The following is a 17,088-nucleotide window of genomic DNA, read 5'->3' on the forward strand; positions in this document are numbered from 1 at the left end:
AATTGATTATCTGAGTCAGGGAAGGAGTTCTTAAAGTGCTCCATTTGCTAGCTTAGAAAACCCCCCGAGCAAGTTCAGAGTCACTCCTAGGTTAACATAAAACCCCGCATCCTTTTCAAAACAAGATTTCTCACTGGCCTGTGCAGCCCTTGTGAGAAGTTATCTAGTTAAATTGCCTTGTAATTTTCCTTTGCTGGTTGCCCAAAAAACTCACAAACACCCTGCATTATTATTTCCCAGGACTGGTTTTGCTCTCTTAGGATATCTTTGAACTGCTTTTGATTATTCTGACTGGTCAGATTCTCCACTGAAAATGCTCCAGCTCCCTGAAGCAGATATCCCTGATGACTTAGGCAAGAAATAAATAGAATTATTTCACCTTGCAGTAAATTGCCCATGATCAGCTCTGTGCAAAACATCTCATCATCTCATGGCCCTTTCCAATTGCAGTGGTTAGCTCACCAGCATTGCTTTATCCTCCAACGTCCCTCCTGAGACGGAATAAACAAACATCTTGTTTACAAACAGTTTAATGAGGAATAGCTATGATGCAGAAAACTGCTCTATTTCCCTCAGCAAATACAGAGAAGCTTGCTTTACACTTCCTCTATGCAGATGGCACCAACAGATTCCTCTTCGGAGCCCTTTCAGCAAGTGACCCTTCAGCAACAGAAACCCACTTCCCACTGACACAATCTGCTGGTGAGTGCTCAGCTGGGAGGGGAACAGCAGCAGGATCCAGCACTTCCCATCTTGTCGGAGAACACCACATCTGTTTTCAGCACCTTCTCTGCAGTTACAGCACCAGTGCCCAGCACTGCTTACATGGGAATGTTTTCAGGCAGCAGTCTTCTAGCCTTAATGCTAACCCTTCAAAAGCTGATAGGAGCATCCAGGCCTTTGTCTTTTCTTCTGCCTCTCACTACCACCCTTTTTGCAGTCCTGGATGATGAGTTTTATTACACCTTCATCCAAAAAATAACCTTTTCTCTCATCATTTTATTGTCATTTCTCTCTTGTTCACCTGTCATGTCACTTTATTCCTGTGTTGTATTTTAAACAGCAGTTTCTTCACAAAATGTGTTGGTGAGCCAGGCAGCTGCTCATTCCCTTGCCTGGCTTGCCTATCTTGTGCTTTGATCTCTGAGCTCTTGGCGCAGATATCTTCTTGTCCTGAGTTAACGTAGCGCTAGTTGTAAAGGGAGATCTTGCCCAGGGCAGAATGGTTAGACCTATATTAACTGGAAGTTACAGTGAATAGTAATAATAATGATAATAATAGCAAAATGTCTTCAAGGATACCACACACAGGGTGTGAGTGTGGCCAAAGAATAAGTGTTATTGAATTTCTCATGGAATAGTGAGATGCTTGGTGAAAAAAAATACTGTTTAAAGGCCAAAACTTTTGCTCAATTTCTCTTTCATCAGAAGTACTGAAAATTCACATTTGCACCAAATTTATGTTTTGTGATTATTTTGCCATGCCTACTGGATTTTGTAAAATGAGTCTTCAGTTAAACTGAATTCTTCAACTTGCTTTAGTGATGGTACTACTATTACTTGTTATCAAGTTACTGAACAAAAACATGCAGAGACACCCAGGATTTTGATGTAAAGCTTCAGCTGCTTGAAAATGTGCAGTAATTGTCATCTTCGGATCAAATTTTGTGATTATCATCCTGGTAGGCATTTAGGTATCTACCATTTTCCATATTACACATATTTGAAATATATAAAGCAGAAATAAATTCAAGAAAGATAGATGTCAAGCCACTTGTATGACATTACAACTCTACATGACTACTGCAATAATAATATCCAGTACCTTAGGCTATGAGTAGTAATAATTATACTATGCCTTCTGTAGATTCTCACTAAACTGATGATCTCTGTTCTGATGCCTACTGATATTAAATACTAATAAAAGTTGGGCCCTTGTTGGGAGATACTTATCAAACATATGTTCTGCCAATCTGATCTATCTATACTATTATCACATAATGGTACTCCACAAGGCACAGAGAGCAGTGCACAGCTTGATTCATTTCCCATCATCAGGTAACACACAAACTGTGCTGACGATTGTGCGAAATTTCTGTGGATGAAAAGGGAAAATAAGAAGCACCTTAGTGTTAGAAAAAAAAAGACGTAAGAAATGGGACAAACGTCTGCCTGCTGTGCTGGGATTGAGGACCTGCATCTTTTAGCAGAGGAAAGACCGAAAATGCTACTGTTACAATATATTTTACTATTGAGGGTAACTGTCACTATGTAAAATAGCTTGTGGCAAGGTAAAGGTGATAAATATGAAAGGCAACTGTGTAGCAGAGCTATAATGCGCTGATGTTTAATTATGCTTCTATAAGGCAATAGAATAAAAGCTGAACGATTTGTATCCAATTTAGAAATCTGAACATTAAGGCTAACCCTGAAGAATAAACTGAGCTTTTTCACTAAAGTATCCATTTTTCCTCTCAATCTCAGTTTTAAGTTTTGCTTCTTATCATTTTCTAACTCCAAAGGTACTGGAGTGACCCAGCTGGAGACAGGAACAGCTACAGACACAGAACCAGGAGGATAATTGTATTATGAGGAACTTTGTTACTGGGTGCCCTCTAGCCCTCACAGACATTAATTGGAGCAAAAAGGTGAAAAGCACCTGTACATAAAGAAGGGGAAATTATAGAAAGTACCTCAGCCTTATATGTTAACACAAATATTACTAAGACATCTCAGAAATACTTTTTCAAGCCAAGAGTTGGGCAGCATAGCTATTAATTCTGAAATAATAGAATGAGAAGTTAATAACCTTTCCTAATTCATCACTGCACTTCTTCCAGTGACATCAACAAAATAGCATAGCTCAAGTGACTGCTCTGGTAGGCTGTATTACGATGTTTCTCATTTTGTGTTTTGTTCCCTTGAAAAGAATAAATAGCACTACTCTTCTTTTTAACTTTTCAAACCAGTGTTACTGTGCATCTCTTGGAGACTTCATCAATTTTTGCAGAACTAGTAAAGATAATTCTTTACTAACAAAGACATTGTAGAAGTTAGCACAGCCAGACATTGTAAACGTCTATGGTCTTGAGAAGTACAATTAGAAACTGGTGTAGTTCATGGCAACAGCTTCTCCTGGGGCCATAGATGTTTGTCTTAGTGTCTGTGCTTTATACAGAAGAAGAGATTAAAGAAGTTAGGCCTGACAGAAGAGGGCATTTGCAACAAGCCTGGACAGAATAGACGAGGGACAACAACCTCAGCCCTCATCAGAACCAACTCAGCCAGCCTGGGAAGAGGCTGAGAGATATGTCAGCCTCTGTGCAGACCTCATACTGTCTGACTTCAGCGACCTAAAATTTCTGCATCTCAACCAAATTCAGTATGCATGTTTCAGCTATTGCTGGTGGAAGTGAACAGATTTCTGTACAACGTGATTCACCACATTTGCTGAGCCGTTTACCAACATAATTCTTTCACAATATCATTCATCCCATTCTCCCACCACTATAGAAACCATCATGTAAATTTAAATAATATATATCTGTATGCAGAACGTGGTAGGTGATTGATTTTGAGAAAGAGCATATGTTCTAGGCACAACTGGTCACAAGTGTTTTGTATCCTGAGGTTAACGTTGCATTCAGTAATACATCCTCTTGCAATAGGTATGGGAGTTCCAAGCACCTGATTCAGGCAACTTGACTTTGCCTTACATTCCTCTCAAAAACTGAGGAAAGAAAATTGGAGGACGACTTCCCTGTGGCATCTGCACTCTGTGAGAGACTCTGTGGCATTTGTATGCAAAGAAAGGGCAAATTCACCATTAAATTTCTTGTGCTCACCTGTGCTGTTGTACCAAAAAATCTTTGCAGTCATGAATAAGAAAGATGAAATTTCAAAAATCACCAAAACTCAAATATCGTTTGAAGTAATATTTAAGTAGTTGTTTGAACTTGTATTCACACATGGAATGCTCTTTCAGTGCAAATGAAAATACTTATCCCCCTCCTCAAATAATTTTTGATGAAATTGGTTGTTGAAAATTGAATGCTGGAAAATATTTGGTTCCAATACTGAAAACCTAGTTTATTTAAAAAATATAATTAATATTTGAAAATGGACTATTTTTCTGTTTTCATTTATGGGAAATGTCAGCATAAATGATAAATTAAAAACAAGCCTTTTTTCTTCTTCTTCTTTTCCAGATTTCCCATGACAAGCAAATGGTATTTTTTCTTCAACTATAGCAGCTTCAGAAATGTCAATATAGAAACTCTTCAGCCAGCAGACTGCATTTCTTTTCAAAAGCATAAGGTTAATGAGTGTGGTGAGAATCATCAGAAGCTTATAAGTCTGAAGGAACCTCAGATCCATCTGCTGGACTATTTGCTCAATGACTCACAGGAGGGTGAAAGGTTGAATTACCTTCATTCAAGAAAATAGATAGTTCTTTCTAAGAAGTATCGAAGTGATTGATCCCTCCTTCAACTAGATCCTGCAATTGGCTTCCAAGATATAAATTCCCCGGAGGATGAAGACATAATCTGAAGACTTCACTTGCCTGCAGGTCAGAAATATTTTATTGGTAGTAGATAAAGCAAGATACCAATATCAAGAGGCATTAAAAATGTGTCATCAAAATCTTGTGTTGATAAAAATCCAAATTAATACAGGTGTATTACAAGAGAGGCAAGATTTTCTTTATTATTATTTCCATTTCAAAATGTTTTAAAAAAAAAGCAATAATAATTATAATAGCATATGGTAATAGATAAAGATGAAATTCTGGGAGGGAAATCGTAAAATAAATTCAGAGCACCTTGTGTGTTGAGAAGATGTTGTTTTTCCTGTTTTGTAGGTGGGGAAATATTTTTCTAAATCTCACTGACACTAACTAGAAGTGCAGTAAGTGGTACGGTACTACACTGAACTATTATGAAAGTAGTAGCTGTAAATGCAGACAAATATATGATTCATTCTGACTGCTTGGATGAGCATGGCTAAATGTTTTGCCTGATCCTATGCAGCCAGTGCTGCAGACTGGATCAAAATTCTAGTTTTATCAAAACTAATGAATATCTGAATAAATTAATTATATTTTATTTTATGAATATATAATGTTTTACAAATAAGTTAAGCCTGACTTTCGAAAATCTTTTTTTTCCCCTCACATTGTTTGTGAATCTGCAATGTTTTTTAAGCAATAGAAATACAGTAGCATTGCCAAGTATGCTCCTTGTCTGTAATTAAAACACAGATTTATTTGAATCAGTTTCCTATTTCCTTTTTTTTTTTTTTCTGAGCTGTATTTTTAAGTCACTGTCTTTTAAATAAATACCTCCATCTTTGACTTAAATTGCAGTGTAGAACTGCTGTGCTAATCAATTAATAACATTTGTGAGCATCAGGCAAATTGTTTTTGTTACACTGATCCTTATCACAATCATTGTTCTGTATGTGTACCTGATTATTATCAACCTGCAGGACTTGTCTGTGCAGAGAGCAGGATGATATATGATAGAAACTCAGCAGGCTGCAGTAACGAAGACTGAAATGAGATCTGTGAGCACTGTTGGAGCAGCATACTACGGAAGAGAGAGCAGCTCAAATGTCACACTGAGATTCCTCCATGTAATCTTAAATGCTCAAGAGATTCAGGAGGCTATCTTATGTATCTGCGCAAACTGACACAGCAAAGATCTCAGCAAACAGTAATTTTCTGGATTTACTGCATGACAGGACCATCAGGTGGTAAGTTAAATAATGTAAGGCACAGATCTTGAGTAAAAATCTTCCTATGAGCCTGCTCATCAGAGACACTGAGCAGCTGGTTCCCACTGCCATTCCTATTTGCTTCTAAGCCTCCCCAGCTGGGATAAGTGAAAGCCTCATCACGGCAACTGATGATATGACAGCCGTCAGAGATAGGCTAAGAGCCAGCCCAGTCTCTGTCATTAGTTACCTTCCTGTATGCTACCTTGTAAGAAATACCTGGAATACAGAGGAAGGTGGTCAGGGGCTTGGGCATGCCAAGAGACCGACTCAGTACCACCATTTCACTTAGGGCACTGAATTCTTCCAGAAGTAAGAGGTTTACAATTGTGAGAGAGTGGTAGACTAAATAATTCCAAGCATAGACAGAGAAATGACTTACTATGGAGAAAAGAAAGATGTCTGCACAAGTACAATTCATCTTTTGAGGGTTGTTTATAAATTCCAAGATAGCCTTCTCGAAGAAAAAAGAAAGCAAGGAGAGAAGCACAATAAGTTTCTGTATAACAGAGAGTCAAGCATATCTGTTCATTGAGCAGGTTGATGAAAGGAATAGATGAAATATTCAAAATGCCACAGAAACACCAGCTCAGTAGTCCCACTCTGTAACGGCACCCAGTGATGTGCCTGGCAAATAATCAACGGAGATCTGCTAGGCCCAAGTCTCAGCAGATACTCAATGCCTTGTAAGCACAGCTGGAATGAAGCTTACCTCCAAACCTTGCTGTGTGGAGTCAGCACCTAACAGGATCCCTACTTACGTCAGCATGAATATACCACTGCATCAATGGTCAAGAAGCAGAACTCCTGTTAATTTCTGATGAGTTGATAATCAGACCATACAATCTTAGTGATCTTTTCCAATCTTTATTATTCTATTCTATGACTCTATTCTGCAGTGATTCCAGAAATCTTTTGCTGATTTAAAAAAAAAAAGGAGAATTGGACCCAAGAGTTATTGCTTTAAATTATCCCAAGTGAATATTCTGTACATCCTAACTAAATAATCTGCAATCTTTCATAGGAAAACACATCACTAACATGTTTCTGTGTCATGACGGATGTACATGTCCATGCATGCATGCATGTGTGTGTGCCTAGGTGCATAAGGGAATGTTAAATCCTTCACACCAGTGAATATTTAAGCAGAAAACATGAGAAACAGGCATCACAACTAGTAAATTAATAAACTAATCAGTTTAGATCTGTGTTTTTCAAATCAAACATTGTATTTCTCAAAGAAATATGACCTGATACAGTGCCTTGTCAAAAGCACTGAATAAAGTACTGGGCTTCTTTTTTCTTTTTTTTTCATGGTAATGTTGATATAATTTATGTCCCCATAACAAAAAAGTTAAAAGACTGTTCATCAAGCAGATTGTGTCTGGGTGAGATTTTATGCTAATCATTTAGAATTCTAAGTTTGATTTACTTGACTGATAATATAAAAAGAGCAAAAGTGAAAGAGAAATACACTTTTAATATACTACTCTGCAGTCTCTGCAGCACACCAACAGATGAACTACCAAATTTATTTTCTTAGATTTCATTACTATTGTATTAAAATATGTGAAAGATTATTACCCATAGAGGTAAAATAAAAAAGGATCTGTCTACTGTGACAATTACAATTTTTTAAAAACCCTTTGGGTTTGGAGTTTTGTAGCAGGTTGGAAAGGCTGGTTTGACTCAGACACAAACTACTGTACATACAATAATTTATAAAATTTGAATGCTAAAACAATATTACAGTATTTAAATTAGTCTTTAATAGATGTCATGAATCATTTTCATACACATGCTTTTGAACACCAGACTGCACTGCTAGAAATACAGTGTTCTTGGTGACATTAAGTGTCTGATCTTATACTGCTGCTTCAGTAAGTTTCCAAGGACAGGAGAAAATGAGATGGGGTACACTGAACAAACTAATGCAAAAAAATTATTACAAATAAATTGTGAATCAGCTGCTTAGAAAACTCTTTTGGAAGAAGACAATTTTTAGTTACATTTCTATTGCAACAGCAGCATTCTGAAAGTTATTTTTTAGTGAAAAGGAAAAGAAGAAAATGACAAATTGTATCTAAATCCAAGTTTGTGACTTAATGCAAAACAGTAATTGTGAACCATGACTGTTTGTAACGTGATAAAGTTTAATGTAAATTTAATGGATTTCAAGACACAAGCTATTGAATAACACACAAACCTGGTAAATCCATTTGAACAGTCAGTTGCTAGGCTTCTAGATCTTGCTACACTTTCAGAAACTGCAACTTTAATTACCAGTACCCCCCAATTGGGATTCATAACTACAGCAAAAACAATGACTTTCTTTAAGGTTTTACGTACCAGTCAGGAGAGTCACTGCTCCAGGAGATTGCCAATATATACAAAGACAACCATGCAAGGAAAGCCACATGGAGGGAGGGATGAAGGACTGTCTCATCGCTGTTAACCTGCTGCCCCTCCATCAGCAGCTAGCCAGCTGCCATGGCAGGACTCTGAGACAGCTCTGCTTCAAGTCATTCCCCAGTCACTGCCTAGACCAAGGCTAAACTGAGGGAGGGTAAAAAATATAGTGTGTAGAAAAAGGAGTAAACTTTTCTTCACTTAGGAGCAATGAAGAGTGCCCAGTGGACTCTTTCAGAATATTTTATCGCTCTGAGGAAAATGTGGACTGACTTTGGGTTGCCATAAACCACCACAGGATACCTGTATTGGCAGCCTTACTCCTACTTAGTTATCTCACAGCTCTCACGGCACAAACACTGGGTTCCCTCAGCAACAGCAACTACTTTCCTAGTAGCCTACTCAATTGAAGTGTAGGTGAATTTTTAAGATTTTGGGGTTATGATATTCACTGACGAAAAATTAAAGAGCTGCTGTTAAAACCCCCGAAAGAAACAATGATCATTTCATGATAAACACAGACAGTTGTTTTCTTGGATGATCTGACAAAGTTGCATCCCTCAGCAAGCTGTTTCTTCCATGTAGATGTGTGTCTTGACATGGAAAACAGGAACACCCCCTTCTCTCCCATAGTACCTGCTCAATTTCTCCTACAAAGGAAAGAAGAATCAAGGGATACAGACGGCATCAGTATATCCCTGAAATTGCTATTTTACATTGCAATAATGCCTTTAAACTTCCTATCCATTTCCTGGAATTTATGATACAGGATGTCTGACCCTATCTCACTGTGACCTTTTGGCCTTGGCTCCTCTTTTGCAAATACTCTAACTTCAAAATGGTGCTTCCATTCTGCAAAGAAAAGAGCTACTAAAAGGGGTATATTTCTACCCCTTTTAAATAGATGGCATGAATCATTGCAGTGATTCAAAACTGCAGTGTCACCAAACAGTAGTACTGTATAGCTACAGTTTGAAGCTGAGTGTTTACTAAAAATTCAATTTAAATGTCTCTGTTTGGACAGTGATAAATAAAAGCTTTGGAGTGAAAATTTGACTCTGGAACAAGGCATTTATCTACTGAATCTGATAAACAGGCAGATTATTTGGGTGAGTGTGCCTAGCTACCAGACACTACTGCTTTCACTTAACTGCTGCTCTTTTTCCACATATCGATAAGAATGTCCAAAAATATCGACTGATATTCTGTGTACTTTTTTCTTTTTTCTTACAATAAGCACTTTTTATAGCCAAGATCTATCAAGATCGAAAGGACACAAGAAAAAAAGTCCCTGCCAGAGTGTATTTCTTCTAATATAGAACAAAACCAATGCCATTTTCACTCTAAAACTCCTGTGCCTACTTCACCACAGTTCTTTTCTGAGAAGTCATCCCAGTAATTCCTAATTATTTTTCCTTACTTAAAATAAGCACAAGCAAAAAAATCTAACCTGAAAACATTACATATCCTTAATTTGCTGTAACAATCTGGGAAGAGTAGGGACCAGTAATTCTCCAAAGGTCTCCACTTCATTTCCCTGCTATATTGTGGATGCAGGGTGTAAAATCATCTTGGAAATAACTAAGATAAAGCAGGATATTTTCATGTATAACAATGCAATTCAGTAGTGGTAAATCATCATTTCTGAGTCTGTATCTCTTTGAGTAAGAAAGCATATGCCTCTTTAATTGTAAAACAAAATTTGCTAAATCTGTCAATAACTCAGTAGATAGGAATGAAAAAGATGATAGTGGTGGGCAAAAAGTGTGGATGAAAGCCTGTGCACCTTAGTACTGAAATTAGGATGTGAATTCAGCCATAATCATCAAGGTCTGGTCAGATTTCAGGTAAGTATTCTTTTCAATATAATCTGATTTATGTGAGTATGTATCTAACCAATTGGTGAGCTATCAGCTGAAGTTATGAATCAAAGAAGAAAATCACACTTCTGTAGAAATATTTTCAAGGAATTAATGTTGCAAGTAAATGTTAATGCTCCAGTTTAGGAGCACTTACGCTCACGCTCAGTTTTCCCTGTGTAATCTCACTGAATTCAACTCTTTAAGCACTTTCTACTTTGCTAAAAATACTCTTTGGGACTTTAGCAAGAAAGGAGAAAAATCTCAGAACATTTCACTGTACCATGGATTCATCATAAAATAGAAATTATTAAAATGCCATGTGACTGTGACTAGAATCCAATGTTTAAGTTTTCCAAATGCATAAAACACGAAGCTGACAGACTTTAAAGGCATCTAACCAGATCGTAGGCGAAGTACGATAAAAGTTGTTACAAATAAAAAATTAAAATTTGCATGGATAAATAATTTGAAATAGCATTTAAATGGAGGAAAAAAAGCAAATATTTTTTGGATACAGAAGTATTTTTGAAAACATGGGGTTTATATCCATTTTTTATAATTACTGTGTGGCCATTCTCTTGGAGACTGCACCAAGAACTGGAGAAAAAGTGAGAGTTTGGGCTACAGCTTTGTTCAAGACGAAGAATAAGACAACTTTTTACGTTATATAACAACATTTAATATAAATAGGTAGGTGATCTGTTTTCTGAGACCCATGTAAACTTTAATATAAAAGACAGAAATTCTCTTGAAAAAAAGGTTGCACAAATGCATAAAAACTTAGTTAATTTCTCAACAGAAGTATTTTGCAATGGCTCTTCGTTTAGTAGCCTCCCGGTAAACTGGCGATATTGCAGTAGTCTTTATTTTTGTGATATTTACAGCCCAGTCAGAATAAAAAAATACTGGAAGCCTCACTCTAAAGGAAGTCTGTACTAAGCAAAAATAAAGGAAAACATTAAAGGCTGTTCTGCACAAACAAAATAACCGTGTCCTGTTCCTCTATCTAGAAACATTAATAACTCGGATAAGTGCCCAGTTGACTTTGAGATGAGGTGGCTTCTGGACTGCAGTATAAATGAATTTGCCAAACACTCCGTGGATTGAAGTAGAAATGAAGTAGTTCACTTTTCTTTCAATTCCTAAAATTGACTGACTGCAAACAGCCTGGCAGAGGATGTATAATTTTGTTGTCAGTGCTAGACAGATTTTTGCTGGAACTCAATGTCTCTCATTTGGTGCATTTTTCTGACTGAAAGTACGTCTATGCAACATGGAGAAGTTTCATTGCTCTGAATACTTAAAATTTCCTCTGGCATGAGAAACTTTTTCCCAAACCAGATAAACATGAAATAATCATCACTGCAGTTCTGCACAGACACTTTCTGAAACATCTATTTTTTGAAAGAAAACATTGTTAACTAACTTTTACCGTCCTCTGCAAAGACATTTTACCTGGCATAATCCTAAACTGCAGTTTCTGGAACTCCAATTATTGTTTAAAGAGTCATAAATCACATCCTGTCTTCCTGCCTCTTTTTTTTCCTCTGCAGATCGGTATGGCAACCTACTAAGCTGCTAAGGGGAAAGAGTTTCCATGAACATTCCTGCTTTTGCAGGAGGGGCACTAATACACATTTTTAGTCTGAAATGAAGTTGTTATGAAGTTTCCAGCCAATAGTTTTGTTTCTCCAAAGCATGCAGTACAAGTCTACAGGTGAGCTTGATTCAAGCCATTCCTCAGTTACAAGTGACTTTGTCATGGAGCATTTGTGCAAACAGGATGGATCAGGTAACCACTTCAACCTCCGAACTCTCCATCGGGGGGTACCCATGAGAATCATCAATCAGCCCCAGTAGTCTTGTTTCTGAAGAGTGAACAGCACTTACCTGGTACATTAGATCTTCATACACCTCCTAAATATCAGTCTTACTGCTGTATCATGAAAGAAAACCTCCAATTGTTTCAGGTGCAACTGTGGCAGCACTTGGGATGATTAGGTGCCTAATTCAAGTGAAACCTCTGGATAGAGGAAGGCAATAGGTAACAGGTGTGAACAGAAGGATGTTAAAATGGTGGCCGTGTTTTCTTGAACAAAAATCTGAAAATCCCTGTTGTCACATCAATGAAATCATCAGGAAATTTTTCAAATGACCATTTTAAATATAACATTAAAGCCCCTTTAAGAGAAATGAACATTCCTAATTTCACAAACTTGATGAATAAGCAAAGTCCTTTCTAGCCCTTTAATGTAATGCATGCACACCTAAATATAAAACTTTGTGTCACATCAGGCACCTCATAATAAAGCACTCACTTAATGACTCTGAGGGAAAATGTTGCAAAGCACACAGTCCTGATCTGTAAAACCAATTTTATGCAAGTATGATTAAGTACTGGGCTCTCTTTCCTCCCCATGGCATTCAGGAACCTCTCAGAACTAAACACACAGAACAGAGACTTTTGTTTCCTCGGAACACAAATTATTACACTCTCAGAGCATATACTAATATTTATAAACCTGTGCTAGTTGTTGAAATCCATAACAGTATCTATCTATTTGTCCGATGACTATAAAGTTTTGTCCAGTTCTCCTACTCACCTTCAGGCCACTAATGTGGAGCCAACTATTGTTGTCAGGTTCTTTGAATTATATCATGACTACAAGAAAAGATGCAGATGAGACTTCGTCACAGTAATTATAACCTAGTTTTTGCTTACTGAAGACAGTTCTGATGGGAATTGGGTTTGCTTTCCCCTCCCTCGCCTCCCAGGTGCCCTGTGCCTTCTGGGGGCTCCTATAGCTGTGCAGTGAGGGAATAAGAGGAGCCCAAAATGAAGAAGCTGACACTAATTTTATTCACAAGCTTTCAAAAAGATTTTTCTTTGGTAAGAAATCAGTGATTAAAGTGCCTCAGCTAGATGAGCAGGTAGAGCAAAATTACCTCTCAGTCTATGGTCAACCCCACTACAGAAAAAGAATACCAACAAACCACAAGCCAGCTCAGACTTTATGGCAGTGGGATACTTCTTTTCCTTCTCTCTATATTGAGAAGGACAGTTTGGCCTCAGTTACAACATAATTGTAGCACAACAAGACTAACTTGACCGGTAAGCATAAGAATAGAGCAGTGATTCATTTAATCAAATGCTTTTATAAGCAACTAATGTAAATTAAAATGCTGAAAGGAAAATCAAAGTTACCCAGGTTGCTTGAACCTGCTTTAAAAGCATTCCAACACCCACATCCACACCCTTTTTTTGCTTCTTTAGTTCCTCCTGGAACTATAATATAGCTTTTTATAATTAAATAAAAACCACAAACCAAATCTTTCAAACAGGATTGTACTTTATATTAACAAAATGCTCCCTTATGATTGAGTCAGTCTGTGATGCCCATTAATGGCTAGCAGCTCCGTTAAAAAGGCTGGACAAAAAAGCCCCAGAATGTTTTATTGTTTAATGTGAAAGCATCCAGAACAATGGATGGGCATTTTTTTCTATGAATCAAAATAATCACATTTAATGAATTAAATGCACGAGGCATCTGATTCTGTAGCTGTTCTATGCATGGAAATCAACTGGGTTTTATAAGATGCAGCACAATAGAGTCAATTAATACGTTTGCCTCTAATCTACAAAATGAGGACAGTTAGTTTGCTTGCACATAAGCTTACTTTTGGATGAGTATTAGCCTCCAGTGGCAGATACCACAATTGTTGTTTTTTTGTTTTTTTTTTCTTCCTAAGAAATGGCTACTAGTTTTGAGTATCTCTGTCTGTAAATACCAGCCTAGGAACACCCTGAGTCACAAAGCAGGAGCATCCAAAATACCACCCAACTGCAACAGAATATCTGATAAAAAAGACAAAATACCAAAAGGTAGATACATCAAAACAGAATATCATTCTAAAATATCTATATTTAGACTGCGTGTCATGCCCTTTCCACGTTTGATCAGGAATTTCCAAAAAATTGTGTTGTCTGTTTGAATGCAAATATGATCATAAGAGTATAGTATGAAATTAGCCAAATATCTGAGAAAAATAAGTAGGTTGGGAGTCTATTCATATAAATAAGATTGCTTCCTTAGTAAGAAAAATTCTGAGAATTATACTAATATCCTGACCATGAAACATACCTACTGGGAAGTCTATTAACTGTCCTTTAGGCTATTGGATGTACTTGTTTATAGCACAAGGGCAAGGATTGATTTTCTAGGTCTGAAAAGAAAATATTCAGGTCATCTGAAGACAAGAATGCCTTTGAAGTACTCCTATACCAAATAAATTCAATATTTAGCTCTAACATTATCTTGTATAAGGGTGATAAGTAAGAAATGTGTACATATATTTTAAAGCATCTGTTGCCATTTGGAAATAATGCATAGCAACCAAATATTTACAGGAGAAAGAAACACGCTTTGGAACCAAGGTTTTGTAAATGCCCACTTCTAGAAATAATCTAATTTCCCTTTAATGACTATAAAAATACTAAATAATAATAATATTTTTTTTAAAGATAAAAAATACTAAAACAGTGATTAAATGCTAGAAGGCATAAAGCCAATCCATCCTGGCAGAAGATTAAGCTTTGAGAAAACTTAGCTGAGGAAGAAAGATCAGAACAGATTATAAACCATCATTCTTCCAAATCATTTACATAACAATGCAGACTTATACCCTGTCTTAGACCTGCTAGAAGGCAGACAGACTATGGTATGAGGTGAGAATCTAGTTCTCGTTTGTTTTTTTCAGGAACAAAAGAGTTATGAATTATTGATTGCATACAAGTGTGTGTGCAGGTAAGTGTGACAAAAAAGGAAAGTAACTGGTTCCTTCTCCATCTAGATTCACTGAAAATATAGTGACATTGAATGTCACCGTACTGAAACCCAGTAAACTGATCTCACAGCAGCGAGCAGGAGGCTGTTGGTTCACCTTGCTTTACAAGCACTGCATCAGTATATCTCATGTCTTTTTTATGATTTTCCTCAGGATAAAGAGTTCAGTAAAAGAAGGCACCAACGTGGTGTAATTTGGCCCTGTGTTGAGCAGGGAGGTTGTGCCAGATGACCTCATCTGCTTGTTTCCAAAAGAACTACAATAAAGTATTACATTTTGTTTTTACCTGAAGTATGTGGCATGTTTCTAAATTTCTAGAGCATGTCTTCTTTACCACTGATTTCCTTCCTGAAAGCTTGCATTTGCAGTATTTCTCTGCACTGAAGCTCTATATCCCTTAACTGTCATACACCTGATTTTTATAAGTGCCGTGTCCACAGCTGTGACTGAGCCTTTGAAGGCTGAGATAATGTCTCATACCTCAATTGCAAGTTAGCTTTCCTTTTTAGGTGAGGGAGATTGAATCATAATACTCTTCAGGGCATAAAAAGAAATAATAATAAGCAGACTTCTGCAACATATAAATTTCATTGACACAGAAAAAATAAAATTCAAAACTGATAGTAAGTCTTGATAAAATCTGTTTTTGCATACAAAAACTACTCCTTGTCCACGTTGCTGGTTTTGGTTGCCATTAGTAAAAGAATACATTTCATAATTAAGGAAGGAGAAGATAAATCTCTGTCTGATTAGTGCTCAAAATTGAGAAACCTAAAATTTTGCAAAGTCTAAAGGAGAGATATGATTTGGCAGAGGGCAGCTGAAGAGAGCGAAGATAGAGAGTGAATACTGTTAGAACAGCGCTCGTCAGTTTATCTATCTTCTTACAGTGTGCATTTGATGACAAAAAATGGCACTTAGGACATACAGAAAAGGCACACCAAGGTAATGTGTGTTATTCGAAATGATAGAGCTGCAGCAACCAGTGAATAGCTTTCATAATAAGAGTCCAGTGTGCCTAGCATACATACGCAAAACCTTGTGTTACGCAATGGTAGGCTACTTGTGTTTGCACTCCGTTATCTGGAAATTCAAGTGATATGTCAACACCATTAAATGAGTACTTCTGGGAGATTGTAAGAGAAAATTTGTTAGCCTGAGATAGCGACATGAATATTATGTTCTGATAGCATAACTAATCTTTTTCTCCACTTCTAGTGCACAGATATCTAACCCAACCATTGAACATTTTTTTCTTGCTTGCATATTTTGTTTTCCAGAAACTCACTGACATTAACTTAAAAAATTTGAGTCTTCTGATTTTGCCACAATTTTTTGAAGACAAAAAAAACTGTTTTCAAAAAATGTCAATGCTTTGTTTTGCTTTGTCCAAAATTAAATCTTTAAATTCTCCAGTTTTTGACTGTTAAAAAAAATTCATGTACTCATTTTTTTAACTAAAGAGAATAAAACAAGGCATTGCAAATTGCAAATTTTGTTGAATCAAAACAAGTTATTTTACATTTCAGTAGAAATGTAAAAAATAAATAAAATCAGGTTGTGTACAAAAATGTTTCTTTTTCCAGTTCAGCAGTGAACTGCAAAAGCAATTTTTCACACAGCTCTATTTAACTTATTCTGATTTCATGGGCACTTTGGCTCTGCGGTTGCTTCATATTGTTCTAATAAGTGAGGAAGCCAACAATCAATGGTTAGAGGGAGATCTGCAAACTAGATGCCCTATTTGAGTGCTCAGTGGTACGCATAGAAAAACGAGATTATTTTGAATAGGAGCTATTATCCAGCTTGTTTATGTCTGCTTTGAATGCTCCTAGAGAAAGCACATTTTTGGCACACACAAGCACCAAAGTGCTACTAGTTCGTGACCCTATTCATTCATTATAGAAAAGCATCACCCCAAGCACCTGGGAAAAAAATAACTTTGCCTCATGTCCTGAAGTTAATCTAACTATTAAGGTATCAAAGAATTTGGCATTGAGTTAATAAATCACTCTAGTGAGCATTGTTATGAAGAAGGGTGCAGAAAGAAGCAAATAACCCCATGGAAATCAATCTGTCAAGGGCTGAAATGAATTACTGTAAAATGGAATATGTTATAACTGCTTTTCAGCTGTTTGAGTGCCGAGCCATAAAAATATAGACCTTTTCTGTGCACTGCAGACCAGATAGTGTCAAT

The sequence above is a fragment of the Meleagris gallopavo genome, chromosome 3, assembly GCF_000146605.3.
Source record: "Meleagris gallopavo isolate NT-WF06-2002-E0010 breed Aviagen turkey brand Nicholas breeding stock chromosome 3, Turkey_5.1, whole genome shotgun sequence".
Taxonomy (NCBI): domain Eukaryota; kingdom Metazoa; phylum Chordata; class Aves; order Galliformes; family Phasianidae; genus Meleagris; species Meleagris gallopavo.